The 22,883-nt window shown below is 51.4% G+C and overlaps 1 long non-coding RNA gene across 4 annotated transcripts in view; it reads left to right on the plus strand.

Annotated features, from left to right (window-relative positions):
• LOC123382230 overlaps positions 1-22,883 on the plus strand; it is a 35,460-nt gene that overhangs the window by 7,656 nt on the left and 4,921 nt on the right. For 2 of the 4 annotated variants that reach the window (XR_006590275.1, XR_006590274.1), the window contains exon 2: positions 20,932-21,261. The exons of 1 other annotated variant lie outside the window; for it this stretch is intronic. This is a non-coding gene — a long non-coding RNA (uncharacterized LOC123382230). Of the gene's footprint in view, positions 1-8,057; positions 8,249-20,931; positions 21,262-22,883 lie in introns of all 4 variants that reach the window. One more of the 4 variants, XR_006590276.1, reaches the window with a different exon arrangement.

Genomic DNA, 22,883 nt, shown 5'->3' on the forward strand with positions numbered 1-22,883 from the left:
ATTTTGAGAGAGGGGAGTGCGGGAGGGGCAGAGACAGCGAATGCGAAGCAGGCTCTGAGTTGTCAGCGTGGAGCCGGATCCAGGGCTTGATCTCATCAACCGCAAGATCCTGACCTGAGCTGAAACCAAGTGTCGGCCACTTAACCGACTGAGCCACCCAGGTGCCCCAGAAATATTACCAATTGTCAAATATTTGGGGTTTTCAGAATAACTAGGCTTCTCATATGTGTGTGTGTGTGTGTGTGTGTGTGTGTGTGTGTATTTTTTATCGTGTGTTTAGGAACCCACTTTCTCAGATCTAGGGTGAGGGTTAGGGTGACTGTTATGTGCTTGATATAGTGCAGTTCAAAGACCTCTCCAGAGGGTTAGGGTTTAGGGCTTAGGGGGTAGATTGGGGTTACCGTTAGGGTATGTGACACACTTCAGAAAAATGTACGGGTGCTCACAGAGATTCATACTCCTAGAGACTTCTAGCCTATGAGTCAATGCTGGAAAACAACTCCATTGACCGCTTCTTCCTTGAATTATTTTCTTTTTTTAAAAATTTTTTTTTCAACGTTTATTTATTTTTGGGACAGAGAGAGACAGAGCATGAACGGGGAGGGGCAGAGAGAGAGGGAGACACAGAATCGGAAACAGGCTCCAGGCTCTGAGCCATCAGTCCAGAGCCTGACGCGGGGCTCGAACTCACGGACCGCGAGATCGTGACCTGGCTGAAGTCGGACGCTTAACCAACTGCGCCACCCAGGCGCCCCACTTGAATTATTTTCTATTGTCCAGAGGAAACGGGTGACATCTTTTGCCTGGTATTTGAAGTCCTTTGTATTCTGACTTTTGTTGACCTTTCCATGGTGACTTTCTGCCAGGGTACGTGGAGGCGTGTGCTCCATATGTGGCCACGCCCACCCCCCCCCCCCCCCCAATTATTTAGCAGGCAAAATCTACCTCAACTTCCTCTACAGCCCCTTTGATAAGGCTCCACTGACCCCCCCCCCCCCCCCCCCCCACCTCGGGCGCTGTATTTCTGCTTTCGTGGTGCCCATCACGTTTAGTTGAGGGAATGCCTCTGCAGCTACTCTGGACGACCAAGAGTAAGGGTACTGCTGTGTTCAGCCGTGCATCCCAAAGCCCCAGGCAGGGACCCACAGGAAGCCCTGAACACATATCTAATTGATTGGTATAAGCAGTGTATTATACGCCACAGAGCTAATTTTCACTCCTGGGTATCAGAATCATCAGAGCTTTGTGAACATACAGGTAGCTGGGCTCCATACTAGACCCACTAAATCATCTTTCAAGGGTGGGTCTAAGGTTTGTGCATTTGGGGGGCAGAAGCCCCAAGGATGATCTTTTTTTTTTAATGTTTATTTTTGAAAGAGACAGAGAATGAGCGGGGGAGGGGCAGAGAGAGAGGGAGACACAGAATGCAAAACAGGCTCCAGGCGCTGAGCTGTCAGCACAGAGCCCGACGCGGGGCTCGAACTCACGGACCGCGAGATCATGACCGGAGCCGAAGTCAGATGTCCAACTGGCTGAGCCACCTAGGCGCCCCTCCACTGATGATTCTAAAGTGGTAATAATTGGGGCACCTGGGTGGCTCAGTTGGTTAAGCATCCAACTTCGGCTCAGATCATGATCTCACGGTTCATGGGTCCGAGCCCCACCTCGGGCTCTGTGCTGACAGCTCAGAGCCTGGAGCCTGCTTTGGATTCTGTGTCTCCTTCTCTCTCTGCCCCTCCTCTGCTCACACTCTCTCTCTCAAAAGTAAATAAATTAAAAAAAAAATCATGAAGTGGGAACAATGGAGTTTGTAAAAAGATCGGAGTAGACCGGAACTACCAGGGAAAGTTGGTAGAAGGGTCACGTACCAAACTTTGAAGTTCGGGGAAAGATAGATAAAATTAAAAACAAAACAAAACAAAAAAAAAACAGAGCTGAAGTACAGACATAAACGTAAAGATGACAGTATGGAGACCAGTTTTCTGCAAAGAACAGGCCCTGATCACGGGGACTTTGAAAATCTGCGCACACTTGGGCAGTCAGCAGAGCCCGACAGTCTTAGAGACGGGCACATCGCCAAATCACGTTGTCATGGCAAAGCGCATGCTCGGAAAGAGGGACGCTTGCTTCTGAAAAAGAACGAGGAAGGCCTCGTTGGTAAGAGACTATTTCCGTGAAGGTCTTGCCTCAGAAATTTACGAATCGAATCATGGAGTTTTTACAACTAAAAATACATCTCGATCCTCTGTGCCGAAGTGGAATTCCGTAGAGTACGAGTTCCCCCTTGAAAAAAAGAAACGGTTCCGTAGTTAAATAAATTTGGGATCAAAACCACAAAAGAAACAGGCAGACTTAATTTAAAATTTTTTTTTCAACGTTTTTTTATTTATTTTTGGGACAGAGAGAGACAGAGCATGAACGGGGGAGGGGCAGAGAGAGAGGGAGACACAGAATCGGAAACAGGCTCCAGGCTCTGAGCCATCAGCCCAGAGCCCGACGCGGGGCTCGAACTCACGGACCGCGAGATCGTGACCTGGCTGAAGTCGGACGCTTAACCGACTGCGCCACCCAGGCGCCCCTAGACTTAATTTTAATAATCTGTTTTATTTAACGCGCTGTATCCCAAACATTGTCATTTCAATATGTAGTCAACGTAAAAAATTACTGAGATGCTTTCCTTTCTTTTTAAGTTTGTTGATTGATTGATTGAGGAAGAGAGTCCAAGTAGGAGAGGGGCAGAGAGAAGAGAGGGAGAGAGAGAGAGAGATCTCTCTTTCATAATCTTTTACAAAGATGCCTTCCAAAAGGCAGTTCTCCTAGCCGTGCGCCTGCCTGATGGTTTAGGGATCTGGGTGTCCGAAAGCTACCTGATGATTTCCACTCTCTACTCCCCCCCCCCCCCCCTTCCTGTCGCTTGGCCGTGACCCTGTTACTGTGGCTGCGACGTGTCCAGCTTTTGTTATGATGCCGCCCCGTCCTGTGCCACCTCACCGCGCTCTTGTCCGGAAGCTGATGCGGGGACACACGTTCTCAATCCAGTTCTTACACCCCCTCTCTTCTCACCCCGTGAAGGGGTGGACCGGGATGGCCCTGCCTTGCAGAACTCCATTGGATGTGCTCTGCGTGAGCGCTGGACGTTGTGGGTGAGGGCATGGGCGCTCATCCACGCAGGTTGGGGGCTGGGCCTTCCATCTCTGGGGGGCTGCTGGACATCAGGGCCCCACCTCACGTACAGCTCCTGGCGATCACGGGTGAACCCTCACTGTGGCTGCCACATGGCGAGACCGGATTATAGATTAGTTGCCGGCTCCCAGCCAGTCAGGAAGGGAACTTTGCCCCTGGGTGGGACTGGGGTGGTTTCTCTCTCTCTCTCTCTCTCTCTCTCTCTCTCTCTCTCTCTCGGAACTGACAAGGCTGGCCTCTAGCAGAAGATTAACAAGACAGGAGAGAAGGACCTAGCAGGGGATCCTTGGCCTAGTGCGAGCTCCCCAGCTGCCACCTGTCCCAGGTGAGCTACATCCACTGGCCCACTGCTGGTGGTTTCTTTTTGGTGGAATCCGTTCTCCAAACATCTGTCGGGAAATTTCTCAATTTAGAGGGCCTCAGGGGCTGAAGGTTCCGGATGCCCTCCACCTCTGTAGAAGGAATACGGTTTTGGAAGAGTCCTCTGATATTCGTGCCCCGTCCTTCCTCAGTAACACAAATTGTAACTGGACACGTTTGGAGCCCAGCAAGAAGGACGTTGTCTGTGTTCCGCTGAGCTGTGGCCCTGTGATTACATTTTGACCAATAGAAGTAAAAGTGGTGTATGGGACTTCCAGGCGTTGCCCTTAAAAGACAGTTTTCCCAACCCCTTCTTCCTGTTCACTACTGACTGGACTGTAGATATGATGGCTGGCGCTCCAGCAGCCATCTTGGGCCACAAGTTATATACTGAAGATGATAGCAATAGTATGAAAGGAGGCTGGGTCCCCGCGATTATGAAGTGTCACATTAGCCCTGGGCACCCTATCTCCAGACCCCATTTATGTGAAAGCGAATTAAATTTCTGTCTGGTCTAGGCTATCCGACTTGGGGGTTTTCTGGTATTTACAGCTGAGTCTAGTCACGACAAAGCCCTCTGTCAGGAGGGGCAGTCCAGGCTGCATCCTGTCAAGGCAGGTCTCTGGAGATTCTCTTGGGTCCACAGGGCGGGAAGCCAACTTGAAGTAGTTTAAGGAAACAGAAATTTGCTCGGATTCCAAGATAGCAGTGGGGCTGTGGCTCGGGGGCACCCAGCACCAGAGGCTCCAGCCTCGCAGGAATTTTTTTTTTCCTCTCTGCCTCGATTCATTCTCGTCTCTCACAGACTGGCTGCCTCCACAGAGGCCAGAGCATGGCTGCTCAAAGCCCTCAGGTTGTCTGCTTAAAGTTTTGGCCGCTGGGACAGAGATGAACTCCCTGAGGCTCACCCGACTGGGAATCCCGAGCGAGCTCAGGACAGGTGCCGACCCTGGTTTCAGCAGGGCCAGGGGTGTGCTGGAGGGGTCCTGACCCGGGAAGGTCTGAGCTAGCTGCCCTGCCTTGAGGGCTCTGGAGCCACACCCAGACCCCCATTCCTTTTTGCTGGTGTCCCTTGTCTTGCCGGTGTCCCTTGTCCTGATCGTCCCCACTGGAATAGTCATCCCGCCACTAAGATCTGGGGCTCCTGGGCGAGTTGAATAGTGTGAGGAAATGTTGGGGACCCAATAGGGACTGGAATAAAAGCCCGATAAAACTGGTTATTCGTGAAACCACTGAGCTCAGCAGGGCGTCTGTCTGCCTGGGTTTGAATCCCGGACTCTCCGCCTGCTGGTTGGTGGCTGTGGCCTTGAGCAAAGCACCCCTTTGAGTCTTCCCTTTCTCCTTTGAGAGGAGGAGAGCCTGTTTTGAGGTGTGAATGCGACCAGGCACGTGGTGCCCTGGGGGACCCAGTAGGTGCCTGTGAATTACGGGGGGTGGGGGGGTGGTCGTGGACCCGCCCCTTCCAGTGGCAACGACCGGGAGGCTGCTCCCACCGGCTTGGTGAGCTGTTACTTATTCATACAATGAGCCGGCCATTTGTAGGTTGACCTTGGCCATGGTGGAAGCATGCAGTGATCGACAGAAATGATGAATGAGGGCTTTTACTTTTCTTCAGGGAACTACTGTTGAGCCTTCATCGACGGGGGCTCGAACTGTGCGGGTGCATCTTGTAAGTGAATTTTTTTTTTTTTTTTTACAGTCCGTAGTTCCCCGGCACACCCCTGTCCTCCGTCTTTCCCGGGTGTTCTTCTCCCGTGCCCACCTCCCCTCTGAGACCCGGAACGATCCACTCGGCTGCCTCCTGCAGGTTGTCACCTGCAGACCCAGCAGGCCCGTGGAGACCCCGTGTCACCTCCACAACGTGCACCTCTGCGGTGACCCCTGTCTCTGCCGTGTGCCCCGGCCCCCTCTCAGCCCGCCCCACACGGTGGGGTTGAAGGGAAGGAAACATTCTCTATCCTCAAGATCTTCCAGCTGGGCTAAGAATTAAATTGACGTGAGACAGATTAACAGGAGAGAAAAACAAAAAGCCTGGTGTTGTATTACGAGCCCACAGAGGCCCCGTGATGAAGTTGAGACCTGAAGAAATGACCCAAGGCAGACAGTTGTTATATTTTTTAGACAAAGAGGCAATCAATCTGTAAGGAATTGGCAGGATAAATAAAGCTTAACTTTGGGAGAGGGGGTTGCCTGGGTGGCTCAGTTGGTTGAGTATCAGACTTTTTTTTTTTTTAATGTTTATTTTTTTGAGAGAAAGAGAGAGACAGAGTGTGAGTGGGGGAGGGGCAGAGAGAGAGAGAGAGAGAGAGAGAGAGAGAGAGAGAGAGAATCCAAAGCAGGCTTCAGGCTCTGAGCTGTCAGCACAGAGCCTAACGCGGGGCTCGAACCCACGAACCGCGAGATCATGACCTGAGCCGAAGTCGGACGCTCAACCGACTGAGCCACCCGGGGGCCCCCGTATTTTCCACACTGTCAAGAGGCGGGTGGCGAAGCCGCCTTCCCAGGTAACCCAGGGTCTAGAAGGTACACAGACTTCCATGCCCTGGCTTCACCCCTCCACCTGCGCGCTCTCGCCGTCCCAGCTGTGGGCAGGTCGCTTCGTGTGAATGCGCTGGCTTCTTCCTCCAGGGAGCCGTGGTGATGCCCCCTTCCTCGCCACGTTGTAAGATGACTCAAGGCACATAAAGGCCCTGGCACGGGGAAGACATTTGATAAAAGTCCATTCCCTCTGCGCTGGGGGATGTGTCAGGCCTGGTGGTTGTGTTTGGGGGAGTTTATGGTCCAATCAGGGAGATAAGGTCAGTGCTGTCAGGGCCATAAGGGAGGGGAGACAGTGTTCTGGGACTCCGGACGTGGGTGCCTCCTGCTTGGTGCGAAAAGGTGGGTCTCCGTCCGTTCGTTCATTTGTTCATTCGTTCATTCATTCATTCATTCATACATTCCCCATTCAACCATGAAGCATCAGCTAAATTCCACCTGGCAGGTGTGGGCGGGGAGTGGAGTTGGGAGGGAGAGGCCTCCTAGGGGAGGAGCAGGGTGGCCCAGGGTCAGTGTCAGAGCCATTTCTCCACAAGGAGGCCTGGCTCCCTCACTGCCACAGAGCAGAACCCCTTGTCCCGTTTTTCTCATTAAAATCCGTCAGTGGCCCATCTGTGCTACGGAATCAGAAGCAGGTCTGTCTGTCGCTGCGCGGGCTCCGCGACCTCCCACCACCCTCTCTCGTTCCCCTGTGCTTGGCGCGCCAAATCGCCCGCACTCCAGAGCCTGGAGCCTGCCTCGGATTCTGCGTCTTCCTCCCACCCTGCCCCTCCCCTGCTCACGCTCTGTCTCTCTCAAAAAAACGAATAAACATTAAAAAACTAAAAAAAAAAAAAAGTGCACCCATCGTAAGTGTAAAGCTTATATTTGCGAAAGCGAATTTTCGCGAACTGCACGTGCAGGTTTAACCGGGCCCCGCCTCAAAGTCAGAACATTGGCCCCACTCCCAGCCCCCTGGGTCCCCTCCCCGTCATTACACCCCAAAGGCAACCACCGTCCGTCCAGGTTTCTGGGGACACAGGTTTGCCTGCCTGCGATCACACTTCATATAGAAGCGGAGTCACCCGTCGGCCACCCCGCGTCTCACCCCTTCAGCCCAACAGCGTGTTGGCAACGCTCACGCCCACGGTTGCCTGAATCGCGTCGTCGAACCCCTTGACGAACGTCCTTGGTTTGGACGGAGGATTTACGACCTCTGCTTCTCTGACCTTTGAGTGCTGCTTTTTTTTTTTTTAATGTTTATTTTATTTTTTATTTAAAAAAAATTTTTTTTTTCAACGTTTATTTATTTTTGGGACAGAGAGAGACAGAGCATGAACGGGGGAGGGGCAGAGAGAGAGGGAGACACAGAATCGGAAACAGGCTCCAGGCTCTGAGCCATCAGCCCAGAGCCCGACGCGGGGCTCGAACTCATGGACCGTGAGATCGTGACCTGGCTGAAGTCGGACGCTTAACCGACTGCGCCACCCAGGCGCCCCTTAATGTTTATTTTTGTGAGAGTGAGAGAGAGACAGAGAGGGAGGGAGGGAGGGGCAGAGAGAGAGGAGGGAGACACAGAGTCTGAAGCAGGCTCCGGGCTGAGGGGGTGGGGGACAGTCTGTTCCAGGCCCGTGTCTGGGCTTCTGGTGACCTCAGGAGTTCCTGGTAAGTGCCGCTCCCCCTGTGTCTTCGCTTCATCTTCCCTCTTGGCGTGTCTGGGGCCTGTGCCTAAATTTCCCCTTTTTGGAAGGGCGCGGTCATATCGGATCAGGCCTTGCCCTTAACTGACCTCATCTGCACTTGATCATCCGCAAAGACCGTATTCCCAAAAAATAATGTCAGGTTTGCAGGTCCTGGGAGTTAGAACTTCATCTTTTTTGGGGGCCACATTTGAACTCCTAGTAACCCCTCTGCCTCAGTTGGGGCCAGCCCAACGGCAGGACTCCCCAGGGGATGGGCTCAGAGGGCCGGGGGCCTCACTTCCTGTCCCTCGGCAGATCGGCTTCCTCCCCACCGGGCCTGCCTTCCTCACCAGCTCACAGGCCCGCACCCAGGAGCCCTCCCAGGCCAACTCCTGCCACGGCTCCCTGTTTCCCTCCTTGTTTGGGGCAGGCACGGAAACTGCCAGGATCGGCTTGGCTCTCAGCGAAGGCTGGTGACGTCCTCCGAAGGGCTGTCGATCTCAAAGGTAAAAATCCTGCCAGTTATGTTACCAGCAAAAGATAGACTTAGCCGGGACTAAAAGAGAATCGCGATCTTGGACAAACTCGCTGTGGCAAAACCGTTCGGAAGCCCCAGGAGTGAAGGGAAGGCGCGCTTTTTAAAAGAGGGCAGGAGGGGCGCCTGGGTGGCACGGTCGGTTAAGCGTCCGACTTCAGCCGGGTCACGATCTCGCGGTCCGTGAGTTCGAGCCCCGCGTCGGGCTCTGGGCTGATGGCTCAGAGCCTGGAGCCTGTTTCCGATTCTGTGTCTCCCTCTCTCTCTGCCCCTCCCCCGTTCATGCTCTGTCTCTCTCTGTCCCAAAAATAAATAAACGTTGAAAAAAAAAAATTTTAAAAGAGGGCAGGAGTCCGTGGGGAAGGCTGTTCTGAGCTAAAGTTCATCGCCATATACTGGGAGTTGGAAGTGTGGTGGCTTCTCACTGGCTGAGCTGTCGCTGGCGGGGTGGGGGAGAGGAGGAAAGACTTCCTCCCTCAGGCTGCTGTAGTATCCATGTACAAGGTCACGTCTGTGTAAGGTCAAGTCCGTCTCTTCCTGTTGGGTCTGCAGTGGACTCCAGGTGGGAGCTCGCGAGAGCTCCCCTCTGCCCAACCCTCCCGGCGACATTTTAGTGATTTTCCGATGTTAATTTTCAGAAGGCCCGCCCGTTGTGCCCATCACCCGAGGACAGGCCTGTGTCACGCTCTGCTTCTGTAGCAGGAGGTGAAGACCTCACGCCGGATGGCCGGGGCTCAGATTCCCATCCTGCCACACGCGGGCTGTGTGATCTTGTGAGATTACTGACCCTCTCTGGGCTTCAGTTTCTTCACGTCTGATGGGGATAATACTAACTAACAATACCTTCTTCCCAAGGTTGATGGGAAGACTAAGTGAGCTCATCCGATAAAGCTCTCATAACTGTGCCTGGCACACAGTAAGCGCTCCATAAATGCTCACTTTCATTAGCCCAGGTTTAGGTTGAGCTGGTCTGCAGGCAGTGCCTCCAGACTCCCAAAGGTGGTAGGATTCTGGCTCCTGAATTTCTGCTTCCAAGTCTGACGTGACTTCTCCGAACGACCAACTTGGGCTCCGTGCGTCCCCTGCGGGGGTGTGTTTTGCATCTGTCCAAGTGTCGTAAAATTCCAATCACCTCGAGTTGACCGTGAAAGCGAATTTTTGTTTTAGAAAGAAAAGGTGCCTAAGCACCTAAATTGCCTCCAAAGTCCACAGAGTCTTGCCACCGTTGATAAATTAGAACAAGGAATACACAATAGTCCTTTCCTTGGAAAGACTCTGCAAATTTTGAAGAAACAAATGTTTATTATAAATGCAGAATTAAATCCAAGTGCCCTTCACGTTGTTTTTTAAATTTATCTTATTTTTTTAAGCTTATTTGTGTGTGTGTGTGTGTGTGTGTGTGTGTGTGTGTGTGTGTGAGAGAAAGAGAGAGAGTGAGCACTTGAGTGGGGCAGGGGCAAAGAGAGAGAGAGGGAGGGAGGGAGGGAGGGAGAGAGGATCCTAAGCAGGCTCCGTGCTGTCAGCACAGAGCCTGACAGGGGACTTGATCCCACGAACTGTGAGATCAGGACCTGAGCTGAAATCCAGAGTTGGATGCTTAACCAAGACACCCAGGTGTCCCTTTTTTTTTAAAAACAAAATTACAATTTTTCCATTTTGAGTTTAACACCCAAAAGTTCCATAACTAGGACTGGGAGGTCCCGTGTATACTCAGCGTGATGTTTTTACTCCCAGCACTTCTGACACCAGACGTGTGGGTGTCTTTCCTCACATCAACAACCAATTCTCTGACGGACACTCTAACGGACGTCCTGCGATTCAGTTCTGGCATGAACCACCCAGAGTTAGCATCAGACCCCACAGGTGAAGGGCTCAGCCCCAGCAGACTGCCCTCACATCGGATGCCAGTCCCAAGCGTCGGGTCCCCAGGTTACCCACGCTTGCATGTGACTTGGCTACGAAGTTGGGGGGTTTTCACCACCCTCCTCCCTTACGGCTTCAATAGTTTGCTAGAGCGGCCCACAAAACTCAGGGAAGCACCTAACTTGCATTTTCTGGGTGGTTATGAGGGACACGACTCAGGACCAGCCAGATGCAAGAGAGATGCAAAGGACAAGGGACGGGGGCGGGTGGTGCACAGAGTTTGCGTGACCCCTGAGGGCGCCGCCCGTCTAGCCCTCCGTGTGCTCTTCAGCCTGGAAGTTCTCTGAGCCCCTGTGTTCAGAGTTTTTACGTAGGTTTCACTATGTAGGTGCAATTGATTAAACCACTGGGCGCTGATGAGTAACTCAACCTCCAGCCCCTGTCTCCTCCTCAGGTGTCCAGGGAGGGGCGCGGCCGAGGCTGGAAGTCCCAACCCACTAACCACATCTTGGTCTCTTTGGCGACCAGTCCCCACCCCCCCACCCCCCGCCCCGGCATCCTGAAGCCATCTAGGGGCCCCCAGTCACATTATTGGCATACAGAAGACACTCTAAACTCTGGAGATCCCCAAAGGTTTTTAGGACTGTGCACCAGGAACCCAGTACAAAGACCCGTATTTAGTTTTTATTGTATCACATCCAGCTTTGCCCAGTGATTATATTTTATATAACTATATTACTTTGTCAAAATCAGGAAGTGGAGGGGCGCCTGGGTGGCTCAGTCGGTTAAGCGTCCGACTTCAGCCAGGTCACGATCTCGAGGTCCGTGAGTTCGAGCCCCGCGTCAGGCTCTGGGCTGATGGCTCAGAGCCTGGAGCCTGCTTCCGATTCTGTGTCTCCCTCTCTCTCTGCCCCTCCCCCGTTCATGCTCTGTCTCTCTCTGTCCCAAAAATAAATAAACGTTAAAAAAAAAAAATCAGGAAGTGGATGTTGGGACAATACTCCTAATTCAGGACAAACCTTATCAGGCTGGTTTGTTTGTTTTTTTTTTAAGTCTTTAAAATACTTAGAAAAACACAAAAATTAAAGAATGAACAATCCCTTTCACGGTGGGGTGAGTTTGAGGTAAGCTGTGCAGGGATAGGGGGTGGATTTTTGGTTACCCCATCTGGTAGGCTGTGGCTTTAGCCACATTCCCCAGCAGCTGTGGGCTGCTTGACTTTAGTCTGGGCCCCAGATGGATGACTGTCAAATTCTAGACCCCTGGGACCAGCCAATCTGTCCCACCCTCAGTCGCCTCTGGGAAACAGAACATTGTGCCTGCAAATTGAGACGTAAGCCCAGTGCGTGTTTCGTGTCTCTGCCCCCTGGAAAAATGTATGAACCCCTGCCAGAGGGGCCCCTTCTGCCTCGCACACCCCCCACTGGGGGACCCAACTGGGTAGGAGCGGTCAGGGCCTAGGCAGAGACTGGCTCTCATCAATCCCACCGCCTCAGCGTCCTTGGTCTGTGGTTTGTTTCTCAGATGCTGGTTGTTACCTCTGATTAAAGCCTCCGCCCAAATGACCCAAAGAAGTGCCCAGAACAGGGAGCTTTTTTTTTTTAAGTTTTTATTTTTATTTATTATGAGAGAGATAGCAAGCAGGGAGGAACCGAGAGAGGGGGAGACAGAATCCCAAGCAGGCTGCATAGAGCCCAACGCGGGACTCAAACCCACGAACAGGGAGATCATGACCTGAGCCGAAATCAAGAGTTGGACGCTTAACCGACTGAGCCACCCAGGAGTCCGAAAGCTTTTTTTTTTTTTTTTTTAATGTTTTATTTATTTTTGAGAGAGAGTGTGTGAGCTGGGGGAAGGGCAGAGAGAGAGGGGGACAGAGAATCCAAAGCGGGCTCCGTGCTGACAACAGAGAGCCCAATGCGGGCCTTGAACTCACGAACCGCGAGATCGTGACCTGAGCCGAAGTCGGACGCTCAACTGACTGAACCACCCAGGTGCCCCGAGTGGGAAGCTTTTATACCCTGTTGACAAAACAACTTTGTTTTGTATAGATTTCTCAGCCCCAAATTCCCTGGCTCTGGTGACGAGAAGGTCTTCCTGGTACAGGGAGAGGATCTTACATGTCGGAGTTTTACGAGCTGTTTCAAGGAAGAAGGGCGAGAGTGACCTCTTTCTGCCATTTCTTAAAATTCCCTCACTTTGAGATCTTTCATATGCCAAGGTGCCCCATTTTGGGGTGGCACATCCTGAACCCCGTCAATGGGGAGACAGCCTCGATTTCCAGCCCAGGTTCAGAGCTTCCTCTAAGGCACTTCTGGACTCAATCTTGTGCGCTCAGCCTAATTTCATAGCTTCCAAGAAAATGGGGCTTCACGGGCCGGGCCTTACGAACCCCCTTCCTCGCAGACCTGCTTTTTTCCCTGTGCCGATCGCAACACGATGTCCTTTCAGCATCACCTGCCCTCTGCCCGTCCTCACATCTCCTAGAACCCTGTGTCTCTCCTCCACATTTGGTCATGGGGACTGAAAGGGCTAGTCCATAGAAGGTGCATAGGAGAGTCTTTGGCTCACGAACTGTATGAGCCACATGATTTGTTTTTCAGTATCATGAAGCATCCGGGGCCTTGCTGATCCTGGAGGGGTCTGTCTCCCGGGGTTAACCGATCGCTAGAGGTGGCGAAAGGCTCCCCTCTCCTGTGCAGACTGATCAACCCAGGGCTCAGGTCCCTGACCAGTTTCTTTATGAGGGGGGGTCTCCTGTTTTGGGTCATTCTCCCTGTGAACCGTCCCAGGGCCAGATACCTGGCAACTAGGGACAGACCCTGCCCCCCAAAGCCTGCTGAAATTACTCAAGGCAGCCAGTTGTAAATGGCAGTTTATACCCTACTTTGTCCGTTTCCCCCTGCAAAAAGCACAATGCGTATACTCTCTCTCTCCCCTTCCCTCCCCCGGAGATCCACTTTAGTGTTCTCTCCGATGGCCCTTCGTGGCGGGGTATACTCCCTCATCATGGGAACTGTATGTCTTCAGTGGCAAGCTCCCGATCTGTTGGCCACACCCTGCCTGAATGAAAATTAAATCTGTGTGTTAAAACGTCCCACGAGGGCTCACAGTCTCATCTGTCAGCGCGCGGTCTATGGCTTGCTCGCCGCTGACGAAGCCCTGGAGACAAAGGGGGCATTCATGCAAGCTCCCGTGGGGGCTTGCAGAGAGGAGTTGGCCCTTCCTCGTCCCTGGGGCCCACATGCAGAGCTGCCTGAGCCCGGAGTCTCCCGGCAACCCCCTTCCCCCACCTCCAACCCGCGTCTGCCCTTACCCAGATGAACTCCAGGGCTGGCAGTGCCTTCAAACTGAGTGCCAAACGTGGTGTGTGCCTGCATTTTCGTCTTGGAGAGAGGCCTGAAGGTTTCTGTCCCGACTCTCCAGGGGATCTTTGACTCTTCCCCAAAGATGAGCAATCTCATCCCTAACTTGCGTCACCTATATGGTGTGATTGCCCCGATAACTGCCTTAGGGGAGGAGGATGGGGTGGTGACTGGGAGGGACACAGGCAGCCTCTGTCGCTGGCAGAGTTCTAGCTCGTACTCCTGTGGGTGTTTGCTAGAATTTGAGCTGCATATTTGGGTCTTGCATACTTTTCTCTAAAATTTTTTTTTTACTGTTTATTTTTGCGAGGAGGGGAGGGGCAGAGAGAGAGGGAGACACAGAGTCCGAAGCAGGCTCCAGGCTCCGAGCTGTCAGCACAGAGCCCGACACGGGGCTCGAACCCATGAACCGTGAGATCGTGAGCTCAGCCAAAGTCAGATACTTAACCAACTGAGCCACCCAGGCGCCCCTTTTTCTCTAAACGCGTTAGGAAAATTTGGGAGCGTGGTAAAGCAGATGTGGCACAATGTTATCATTTGGGAATTTACAAAGTAAAGGGATGTAGATGTTAGTTTTGCTATTCTCGTCAGTAGGTGTGAGATTTTTCGTGATTTAAAGTTGGGTAGAATTACAAAGAAACCACACACACACACACACACACACACACGCACGTGCGTATATTAATACTAAACTAAAAAGTTTTCCCAAAGAAGTAGGCGGGAGTCAGACTACCTTCTACACCCTTGCATGTTGTCCGTCTGTCGTGTTTCTGTGTCGCAGGCTTGTTCCCAAACCTGTCATCCTCCTCTCTCTCTCGGGAAATCATGAAATCTGCCTCCCTCCAACCCTCGCCTCCTGTAACACCCACCCCCTCAAAGTCTTCCCAGCCCTTCCCCGGGGCTGGAGCTTCCAGGTACTCTAAGGAAGAAAACACCAATCGTAGACTCAGCTCAATCCAAGTCCCAGCTCTGCCGCTTTCCAGGTTGTGTAGGTTACCTATCGCTGTGTAACAAGTTGTCCCCAAGTGCAGTGGCTTAAACAACAGAGCATCATCTCACCCGCCCACAGGACCCTGAGCCAGAGCAACCCCACTGGGCCCTTCCTGAATTCCTCACCTGTAGAGATTGGGAGAGACAATAACAAACTTGCGCCGAGTGGCTCAGTGTTGGGGTCATTCGTTACGCATCGGTAGTGACTGGGACACCAACCCAGGACACTTTAAAGACAAAAGAACATCCTAGGACACAGTGTGTACTTTGAGAGGGCTCAGAAGAGAAAGCAAGCCAAGTCAGAGCCTCATGAAAGCCCCGAGTACCTTACCTCTGTCTCTCTCCACTCACCTTTCTCCCCCTAATCAGCTTTCCCTGTGTCTCAGTGCCCAGCATGGGGAACCGTTCACCATTCTCCTCCTAATCAGCTTCCCCTGTGTCTCAGTGCCCAGCATGGGGAACCGTTCACCATTCTCCTCCTAATCAGCTTCCCCTGTGTCTCAGTGCCCAGCATGGGGAAAGGGGGCTGCCCCCAGTGCCCGTTTTCATAGCCTTTCTTCAAGAGGCTGAGCTACAGTCTGTTGGTTTCAATCCCAAATTCCCACAGAAAGAGACTCTGGTGTCCACACTAGGGGTTCTGAGGTTGCACAGGCAGTGCCCACCCTTGGCCTCAAGAGACTCTGACATCGGGCCCCTCCTCTGCCTGCCAGATTGGGCACCCAGGCCAGGGCTGGAGTTGGGGTGCTGGGTGTGTTTGGGGCTCCCAGAAGCAGCTCCAGTGACCAAGCTTTGGATGCACGTGGCTGAGTTGGTCGCATAAGCCCAGGAAGCACCCTTGGTTGGGGGGTGGAGTGAGAGGGAGGGAGGAAACCTGGGGGGTGCTCATGAGCAGGGCACTTCTGTGGGTGGGGGCTGGGAGGTCCTGCCGGGGAAAGCATTGCCTCTGAGCTCCTGTCCTCAGGGACAAGGGGGCTGTTATGGCCCAAATCATGCCCCGCCCATTTCCTATGTTGAAGCCCTAAACCTCAATGTGACTGTGTTTGGAGATGGGGCCTCTTTAAAGGCTCTTGTGGGGGCGCCTGGGTGGCTCAGTCGGTTAAGCGTCCGACTTCGGCTCAGGTCATGATCTCGCGGTCTGTGGGTTCGAGCCCCACGTCAGGCTCTGTGCTGACAGCTCAGAACCTGGAGCCTGTTTCAGATTCTGTCTCCCTCTTTCTCTGACCCTCCCCTGTTCATGCTCTCTCTCTCTCTCTCTCTGTCTCAAAAATAAATGAATGTTAAAAAAAAAATAAAATAAAGGCTCTTGTGTCCCACGTTGTAATTAATTAATAATTCGTGGGGAGCTATTCTGAGACTATGTAAATATCCTCTTCGTTATCACACTTTATTAATTTATGTAGATCAGTATTTATATATCAGTATGGATTTGTGGCTTCCACTTTATTCAGTGCTTCATAGTCTCTTACTATCTGTTGAGGGTTGAATTGTGTCCTGTCCCCTGCCCCCAATTCGTATGTGGAAGTCCTAACTCTCTAGTGCCTCAGAAGGCGACATCGTTAGGCAAGAGGGTCATTGCAGATATAATTCGCTAAGATGAGGTCATATTGGAGCGGGGTACGTCCCTAACCCAGTATGACTGGTATCCTTATAAAAAGGGGGACATTTGGACACGGGCACGCACACAGGGAGAACGCCATGAAAAGATGAAGGCAGGGGCGCCTGGGTGGCTTAGTCGGTTAAGGGTCTGGCTTCAGCTCAGGTCATGATCTTGCGGTTGATGAGTTCGAGCCCCGCTTCGGGCCCTGTGCTGGTAGCTCAGAGCCTGAATTCTGCTTCGGATTCTTTGTCTCCCATTCTCTCTCTGCCCCTCCCCCATTTGTGCGCACGCGCTCTCTCTCTCTTTCAAAAACGAATAAACATTAAAAGGCTCGTGAGGGATGTTGTCACATACACGTATGGCCAGATGGCCTGGAGGGTTTTTTTTTTCCTTAGGGAGGGGACCCTACCAAATTCCCCCCTTTGATACTCGGGCCCCACTCTTTAGGGTCAAAAAGCCTCATCTTGGTTTAGAAGTTTATATAGGCTGTCCTTCCACGTATCTGGTATAGTCCTCCTGGGGGCCGCCATTTGATAGCTGCGTTGAATTTGTCCCAGGCCTCTTGGAGAGGAGAGAAGTTAGACAAAGGGTGGGGGTCTGGCTCAAGGTGATCTGGGGTCCCCCACCATTGGGTTTTTCAGGCAGTTGAGTTATAAAATCTTTGGCCTGGGCATGTTAACTTTTTTTTTTTTAATTTTTTTTTTTAACGTTTATTTATTTTTGAGACAGAGACAGAGCATGAACGGGGGAGGGGCAGAGAGAGAGGGAGACACAGAATCGGAAACAGGCTCCAGGCTCTGAGCCATCAGCCCAGAGCCCGACGCGGGGCTTGAACCCATGGACTGCGAGATCGTGACCTGGCTGAAGTCGGACGCTTAACCAACTGCGCCACCCAGGCGCCCCTAAATTTTTTTTTTTTTAATATCTGTCTCATTAAGGGTCTGATTTAACAAAAGCATTATATCTTTCTAGGTCAACTCAAAAACATACGTAATGTTCTGAAAAGCCTTTATATACTTATCGGATCAGAAAATTTACCTCGATCTCCTTTTATCTGTCTTAAACCTTGTACTGTAAAGGTTTTTTTTTTCTGGCATTCTAGCTTCTTGTAAGGGAAACATGCCTGTTACATTACAGAAAGGGCCTAGATAAGGTGGGTAGCAGGGAGCAGAATTGTATATATTTTTTTAAATATAGATTGAGGGGGCGCCTGGGTGGCGCAGTCGGTTAAGCGTCCGACTTCAGCCAGGTCACGATCTCGCGGTCCGTGGGTTCGAGCCCCGCGTCGGGCTCTGGGCTGATGGCTCGGAGCCTGGAGCCTGTTTCGGATTCTGTGTCTCCCTCTCTCTCTGCTCCTCCCCCGTTCATGCTCTGTCTCTCTCTGTCCCAAAAATAAATAAAACGTTGAAAAAAAAATTAATAAATATAGATTGAGGACCCGAGGAGGAGGAGGTTGAGGTGGGAGACTTCCCTTCCTCCTTCTCTACGTCTGTTTTGGGTACGATTGCTGGGCTCTAGAAAGGGTTGCCATTAAATCAGGATCCATCTGACGTTGCTTACATATATCTCGATTTTTTTTTCTTAAGGCCCCAAAAGAATGCACATTGGGGATTTCCCCCCATTTTCCTTCACATTTGCAAAAACAAGTCCAATGGTAGGGTACTATGGTCATTGATATTTCCTTCTGGCGGTCAGTTTCCCTCTTCCGATTTGTAATGGGGCCAAGCCTTTGGGCAAAAGGAAGTGAGTCATAATGCATTCCAGAGGAGTGATCGCCTTAGTTGGGGGAATTACCCATCTATAGGAAAAAGAAAGAAAGTTGTCCCTTATCTCAATTTCCTGGAGCTGGCCAGGAGAAACCTCACCTCCTGGCCCCGCATTTTGGCTGGCTATGTGCCACAAGTCATTCTTGCCCAGGCTTGACCTCACCTCCCGAGAGCTGACCTGGTCTTTCTGGTAGGGACAAATCTGTTATAAGATGGCTGACAGGACTGATAGGGAAATTCCTGTCCCTGACCTAAGACTCCCCTTCCAGGTTCTCCTTCCCACCCTGTTGGCCGTGCACCAGATTACTACTCATGAGGAACGTGGAGGTAACAGACTATAAATTGTGCCCTCTGCTTATGCTCCGGGCTCAGACCTCTGGAGAATGATCTCCTCTGAGCCCTCCTGCCTCCCAAGACCTCCAAGTATCGCTTGGTTCTTCTGCCGGATGATCCAAACCAGTTTCTGTGACATTTCCTGTTTTTTTTTTTTTTTTTTTTTTTTTTTTTAACCCCTCTGCTTCCCACCTGTAGGACCTTGGGGATATGCACTGTGACCAGGCCAGACTTTCTTGGTTGTCGTAGTATGTACTCATTTTATTTTGGCCCAACAGTAACTTCCATATTGATCATGGCCGTTGAGGGAAGGGCATTAAAGGGCCAAAGTCGAGGTCTATTCTCCTGCCTTTTTCAACAATGCCTACTAAATAAGTTTCCGCCATGTGGATATCCATTTTTGGCACACAGTGAGCTAAGTTTAGTAAAATGGCTCCCATGTATCTCGGTAAAAGCCCTTCATAGACCGTCCCTCCCTCCTACCGCAGAGGCATCCATTTCTCGGCTGAACAGGAACAACACGAAAGGGAAGGATTTGGAGGCCGGCACCAAGGGTATTGCCATTATTTTCCCAGCCTTTGGATGAAAGGAGGAATTTTAATCTTAACCCCGTGTACTTCTAAAACCCATTTATTTTAACCTTACTCCGTCCTGACCACACATACACTTTCTTTTTATTAAAAAAAAAATTTTTTTTTTAACGTTTATTTATTTTTGAGACAGAGAGAGACAGAGCATGAACGGGGGAGGGGCAGAGAGAGAGGGAGACACAGAATCCGAAACAGGCTCCAGGCTCCGAGCTGTCAGCCCAGAGCCCGACGCGGGGCTCGAACCCACGGACCGCGAGATCGTGACCTGAGCTGAAGTCGGCCGCTTCACCGACTGAGCCACCCAGGCGCCCCTACACTTTCTTTTTAAAGATTTTCCTTCACGAAACTTCTACAACTTTTCTTTGCATTTAGATGTTGTCCCAAGCCATTTCTCTCCAAATAGCCAGTCTCATTTAGGACAAAATTACTTCTTTTACCTGCAGCAAAAATATATCTCCATTTTGTATATCTTTCTTTTGTATCTCCTACTTTTCTACGTACAGCGTTGCTTTTTTTTTTTAAATCCGTTTTAACTACATTTAGTAGAATTTTAACTCTTAGAAACTTTAGTCTCCAGTGAAAACTAAGTAATGACCAGTTGTGAACTCTATGTTACATCAGAATTTTGTTTTTAGATGGCAGACTTATGAACCCACTAAGCACAAAGCATGTTTTTCAACTGTTCCAAATATCCTTAGTTTTTTTGCAACAAGTCAGAAGCACAACCCTGCATCTAGTAATTAGTGCTTCAGCCTCTTATCTCGTTAGATATCCAATGAATTCAATCTCAATTTATCGTGCAAGCAAAAGTTTAACATTTTAGGTTACCAAAGACTTTGAAAGCTATCTTCACAATCACTCATGAAAATTTTGAGACAGGCAAAATCAGCCATCACTTTAAGTCATCCTTTTGTTAACAGATCGGAACAGAGCTAACCACTTATCTGACCTTTCGTAAATCTAGGTAGAATAAAAGTTTGTTTTTGTTTTTAATGTTGAGAAACATTGTCTGTCTCAAACCGGCAAACTTAAACTTAGCTTAAACACTGAGAATGTTTTACTTGGGTCCATGTAAGGCAATTTGTTCCCCATGGTTGTTTTTTACCTGGGACGTCGGTCGGGAGATCTGAGGTGGGCAGTCTTCGGTCCTCAAAATCTAGGGTGGGAGGAGGAGCTGTGGCGCCTGAGGCATCGGGGAGCCAGTTTTGCAAGCCGCCCCCCGAAGTGGGGGCAGAAACAGGAGGGGGGGAAGGGCAGGCAGAAGGGGCGCAATGCCAGCAGAAGGCGGCGAAAGAGTATTCCCAGTTTTAAATCTTGTCAGCTCAGACAGAGGAGCAGACTCCAGGCTGTTGTTGTTGTTGTTGTTGTTTTGTTCTCCACTAGTGGAATTAGGCAGTCCATGTCAGTCCAGAGAAGACAGGGAATTTCCCCGAAACAAAGGCGTTTCAGCACCTGCTTGGGAATATTCCTTGAAGTCCCCGTTCTCAGGTAGGGTAACCAGAGACAGTTGGCTCTGATTATCATAGTCAGTGACCCAGGAAATGAATGAGAGACAAGTCCCCATACACAATCATGGCAACTCCAACCTGCTGCCCAGCATCCAGTGCCCATCACCTTAGAGTTGTAGCTTTGTTCCTCGTCCCTTGTGGAATTAGGACTGGGAGGTGATCAGGCTCCCTTTCTGACTCTTATGGGCAGGTCTGCCTAAATGAACCTGGGTTCTTACCAGTCTCTGAACTGGTTCCTGGGCCTCACGGGTTCCACTGGTGCACACGGGGTCCTCGCCCCGGTGCGCCGGGAGGGCTAGTCTCCTGCGGATCAAGCGCACCGTCTCCGAATCCCGGATGAGCCCCCAAGTAATGTAGCAGGTTTCCTGCACAGAGAGTCGTGACACCGAGGCGTTTCTTTCCAGGAAGCAACTTTATTCCTGCCGGCACTGCTCAGTTGGGTTCGTATCCAAAGAGCTGAGCCCCAAACACCACGTGGCATAGTTTTTTATACATTTTTTACTTCTTTGTGTCCCACGTGGTAACGCACAAACATGCAGCCTGATTAAGTAAGCGGTCTCATGTTACAAGGTCATGAGGGACGTTGTCAGTACACATATAGCCAGGTTGCCTTGAGGTTTTGTTTTTTTTTTCTTTCCTTAGGGAGGGGACCCTATCACAGCCCCAGCTAGAAATAACCCTATTGTCCATTGGATTGGTGAATGGAGAAGCAAATTGTGGAACATCCCCGCAGTGGAACACCATTTGGCAATAAAAAAGGATGAACTCTCGATCCACACGGCAGCTGGGATGAGTCTCAGACTCACGAGGCTATCAGAAGCTGAACACAAAAGACCACGTAACGTCTGATTCCATTTCCATGAACTTTCTAGAAAAGAGGCCTTGGGATGTCCGAGACTGGCACCAGCAGGCTTCAGCTGGGAGGCCCGGTCACTGGGATTTGAAACCAGAGAGTCAGGGGCCCTCCGGCAGGTAGCTCACTTGGAAGCATGAAGTCAGGGGCCTACGGTAGCCATTTTCTCGCCTTGGTGGGGAGGGTTTGCCAGGGAGAAGATGATTGTGATAAGCGTTATATATGACGTATGTAATACATAGTTTGTCCATATGTAATACATAAACCATGCATAGAACAGCACACACAAAGCCAGGCTGTGGACCCGGCAGCGTTTCCATGGGAAGGAGACAGTATTATCGCTCTTGTGTGTGAGAACAAGATGAGGAAACAGGGTGAGGGAGGCCATGCGGTGTGTGGGGTGTGAAGGGGTTCGTCTGACTTCAGGGAAAGGACAGAAGCCGCCCTGAGGGTAGGGGGGCCCTGGCTGCTCAGGTCCGTGAGATCCAGCCTCGTCCTGCCTTTGATTCGGAGTCGCCTTTCGGTCTTCTGACAATAAATCCCTTTCCACTTGAACAATTTGACGTCAAGAGTTTCCGGCCTCTTGAGGCTAGGGAGGCATTGGCGGTTCTGCCTCCTTGGGGGCCCCGACTTGCTTTGGCCACTGCCTGCTGATGCGTAATTCATGCGTTATGGTCAAGGGGATGAGGCGGGGATAACCCGTGGCACAAAAGCTCGCAGCTCTCTTTGGGGATCCCATACCTCTGGAGGCTCAGTGGCCTTGGCAGGCACTAAGAGTTGGGGGGCTGTGCCCTTAGCAACCCCAGGTGGATGTGACCCCTCTCCTCCACGACCGCAGGATCACTCCACACAGCTTATGTGAATTCTTGTCCCATGTAGCTACATTGTCCCATAATACTAAAAAGAGCTGCAGGGGCGCTCTCAGAGCCCTGCCCGCATCCCTTGGATGCTCCATGGTGTTCCAGTAGACTTCCAGCATGCATCTTGGTGCCTGTGGACTGTTTTCTGGCCACTCTGAAGGCCGCTCTCCCTGCGTGGGCCAACTTGGGAGTGCCTCAGAACTAATACCCTGTGGGAACAGCACTCAGGCAATGACTGAGAGAAATGGGGGCAAAAATACCCCAGTGCCCTTGCACCTGCTCTGCTTTCCTATAGGCTTGAGCTCTGGTTACTAGCTGTGGCAGCTGGCATAGTGGCCCCCCTCCCCTTATAATCTGTCCTCCCTGCTCTGTGTCACCTCCCCCCCCCCCCCCATCACTGTTCCTTGAGCTTCCGAAATTAACTAGGAAGTCTCAAGAGTCCTCTTCTGGGAGATTCTAAACTAAGACAACAGCTAATGCTTTTGAGCCCTTCCCTCTCGCCAGGCCCGTGATCTTACTTAGTCCGCACAAGAACCTCAGAGGTGAGCACTGCCGTTAATCCCCATGTTAAGGAGGAGGAGGCTGAGGCACAGAGAGGGGATGTCTATCCAACCGTGGCAGGCCGAGTAGCGTCCTGCCGGAGATGTCCACATCCTAATCCCTCGACCTGGTGAATATGTTAGCTCCCGTGGCAAGAGGGACTCTGCCGACGTAATTGAGTTAAGGATCTTGAGATGGAGTGATCCACCTGGAGTATTTGGATGGGCCCTTAGTAATCCTAGGAGTTCTTATAAGAGGGAAGCGGGAGGGCCAGAGTCAGAGGAGGAGATATGGTGGTGGAAGGGAGGTCGGAGCACGGTGGTGGGGGGGGGGGGGGGGGG

This window comes from Felis catus, chromosome E2 (assembly GCF_018350175.1).
Source record: "Felis catus isolate Fca126 chromosome E2, F.catus_Fca126_mat1.0, whole genome shotgun sequence".
Lineage (NCBI taxonomy): Eukaryota > Metazoa > Chordata > Mammalia > Carnivora > Felidae > Felis > Felis catus.